The sequence below is a fragment of the Temnothorax curvispinosus genome, unplaced genomic scaffold (genome assembly GCF_003070985.1).
Source record: "Temnothorax curvispinosus isolate PA1 unplaced genomic scaffold, ASM307098v1 QBEX01014970.1, whole genome shotgun sequence".
NCBI classification, from domain to species: Eukaryota; Metazoa; Arthropoda; class Insecta; order Hymenoptera; family Formicidae; genus Temnothorax; species Temnothorax curvispinosus.
The window spans coordinates 1-3,568 of NW_020224750.1; the positions used below are offsets into that span (position 1 = coordinate 1).

The 3,568-nt window shown below is 29.1% G+C and overlaps 1 long non-coding RNA gene across 1 annotated transcript; it reads right to left on the minus strand.

Annotated features, from left to right (window-relative positions):
- Positions 1-1,431: 1,431 nt before the first annotated feature.
- Positions 1,432-3,110, minus strand: LOC112465173. Its single transcript, XR_003041984.1, has 3 exons — positions 3,018-3,110; positions 1,663-1,779; positions 1,432-1,581 (listed from the first exon to the last, which is right to left on the minus strand). It is a non-coding gene; the product is annotated as an uncharacterized LOC112465173 (long non-coding RNA).
- Positions 3,111-3,568: the final 458 nt, after the last annotated feature.

The following is a 3,568-nucleotide window of genomic DNA, read 5'->3' on the forward strand; positions in this document are numbered from 1 at the left end:
AACTTACAGATTTATGTTTTACGCAACAAAATACACAAAATTGTAAAATTTCAGCCAAATCGGTAAGGAAGTCTCTCTCCTTCATAATTCGTTTTCTAAAAAGGAGATGTGAAGTTTATTGTTGCCGCTTTTCCGCGATGCCGATTGGTTTTCTTGCTGCGCTTACTTCATTTGCAGCTGTCATTGTATATTTTGACAGTTGTGTATAATAGGGTTAATAGTGAAATGTTAAAGATAAATAGCGCGCGCGTAGCGCGCGTCTGTAGTGTCTAGTACCTTAAAAAATAATTATGTTAATTTTATATATAACATTCCTAACCAATAATTTAATTATAATTATATTGCATAATCTTACCTTGTTAAAAACTTCATTACCAAAGAGTTCGCCATACTCCAAAGTAAAATCTCAATGTAAGAGAGTTCAAAAAGTTAGTATCTAAATCGAGAGAATCGTGTATGCGCTCAATCATGAGAAAATCCATTATCCGTCAGCCTTCAAATATCTGCAGAAAAAATCCTCTGATGACTGACAATAAATGAAATATAAAAATTCGAGATAGTTTGCATTAAAAATATAAACTGGTTTGTCCACCACTTCCGAAAACTTTGCAATTATAATTTTATTATGATATATTTAGATTAAACATTAATTAATTCTTTTAGAGTCTAATCTTCTTTGTGTGTAAGAAGAACATATTAATTTAATTATTTTTTTAAATGTTAGAGATTGCTGAATACGAATATAAAAATTACCACAATTTATTTTGTTGTTATTGCTTTCATGAATAATTAATATTTCCATACACTAAGATATAAAATCAACGTCTATCACAATATAATGGACTCGAATCAATTAATATTTTAACTTGCCTACAATCGGAATTGCGCTACAGATCACTTTCTCGTTCTCTTCAACTTTTACAAGACAGCAATTTACAGACACCTTCCTTCTTAAAGATCTCCTCCGGTAACAGCTTCCTCCGATTAATCTATAATATTATATGATGTATTGATGATCTCACACACACACACACACTAACACGCACACACGCGCGCGCGCACACACACACACACACACACACACACACACACACTCTCTGTCACGTACTTATTTAGCATTAGCACACCTAGTACACATAATAATTTCGTAATAACGACAATATATAAAAATATATTGAGATCTCACCCTCGCCTCGCCCCTTTTTTTCAATTTTCTTATCCAGCGTTATGTAATCTTTCAAATTAAAAGCACGTAACAACAGATATTCGTTTCTCTCCGCTCTTCCGCCTAATAGCGTCCTTCATAAAATGTTACCTATATTCATTCAATTCGCAAAATTTAATTATAATTGCATTATTATATTTTATAAGTGAAATGAGAAATATAATGAAATGTACCTGCTATAAACAAGTGATTTGAAGCGCGAGCAATATATTGAGATCCATCACTATAGTCATAATGTATTTTGCTTCTTTTAACGACACATGCATTAGATTTAGCACTTTGTCCGCTGTATTGAAGAACGATGGAGTTTCCGCTGGCGTGATCTCTTTACATTCGTGTTCCTTCGTCTTTAATACCTAAATATTTGTCAAAATTAAGTTGTTTGGTCGGATGAACAATACATATAATACCAATATTACGAGTATCGTATGACTTACTGCACTGCAGAGTGATTGCAGATCATAACTTCTGACTATTAAGTTCAATTCCTTCGCCGAAACTTGTATATCACAAATTGGACGACCAACAAATCCTTGATTAAGGATTATTTTCCCCTGTATAAATATTACATGTATTATTTTATGTTATAAAGAATATATCTTATTACATTAAAGTTTCTCTCTCTCTCTCCCCCTTTCCCTCTCCCTCTCCCTCTCTTACTAATTACATAAAAATATTTAGGTTAATAATATTTATATAAAAGTGAATTATAGATTACTTAAAAAATTGGTAATTTGTCAGAGAAAAATTTATAGTTCGTGAAAGTTAGTATTTAGGGGAAAATGAATTAATTTCTTTTGCAAATTGGTAATTAATAGAAATAAATTCTTTATTATTAAAATAATTAATAATTTATCAAAAATAAATTACTATTTATTTGAAAATTAATAATTAGTAGAAAATGATTATTAATTTTTTCAATAATAAATATAAATAGTCAGGTAAATTACTTATATTTTAAAAATTATTAATTTGTTAAATATAATAATTTAATTATTGCAGTTAAATGTGATTTAAAAAAGGTAATTATGAAGGAGAAGGGCTTCCTCACTGATTTTGCTAAAACTTCACAATTTTATGTATTTTAGTAAAACATGTGAATCTGTAAGTTAAAATTGTTGCTTTCAATTAGGAAAAAAATTATTATGTACTAAAATTGATAGCTGTGTGGTTAGAATGTCTGTCATACTAACATAATGTAGATGCACACGATCATGCGTAGTGACGTAAAAGTGCATGAAATTATAGTATAATGCAGTATAACAGCAACATCTCATAAAAATCTGGCGCCTTACTTTAATTGTGTGCTATTATTTGACTTTGTATTTATTATACTTTGTATTTATATAGACTTTTCAATATACCAATTATTTTCTGCTTTTTTTATAGCAGAAAATAATTGGTATATTAAGAGTCTATATAAATACAAAGTCAAATAATAGCACACAATTAAAGTAAGGCGCCAGACTATTATGAGAAGTTGCTGTTATACTGCACTATTACTGTAATTCCACTCTTACGTCACTACGGATGATCATGTGAATATAACAGACATCCTAACCATGCAACAATCAATTTCAGTATTTAATAACGCTTCCCTAAAAAATTGAGAGCGACAGTTTTAACTTACAAATTTATGTTTTACGCACAAAATACACAAAATTGTAAAGTTTCAGCCAAATCGGTAAGGAAGTCTCTCTCCTTCATAATTACCTTAAAAAATAATTATGTTAATGTTATATATAACATTCCCAAGCAATAATTTAATTATAATTATATTGCATAATCTTACCTTGTTAAAAACTTCATTACCAAAGAGTTCGCCATACTCTAAAGTAAAATCTCAATGTAAGAGAGTTCAAAAAGTTAGTATCTAAATCGAGAGAATCGTGTATGCGCTCAATCACGAGAAAATCCATTATCCACCGCCAGCTTCAAATATCTGCAGAAAAAATCCTCTGTTGACTGACAATGAATGAAATATAAAAATTCGAGGTAGTTTGCATTAAAAATATAAACTGGTTCGTCCACCACTTCCGAAAACTTTGCAATTATAATTTTTATTATGATATATTTAGATTAAATATTAATTAATATTAATTAATTCTTTTAGAGTCTAATCTTTTTTGTGTGTGAGAAGAACATATTAATTTAATTATTCTTTTAAATGTTAGAGATTGCTGAATACGAATATAAAATTTACCAATATTTATTTTGTTGTTATTGCTTTCATGAATAATTAATATTTCCATACATTAAGATATAAAATCAACGTCTATCACAATATAATGGACTCGAATCAATTAATACCTTGACTTGCCTACAATCCAAATTGCGCTACAG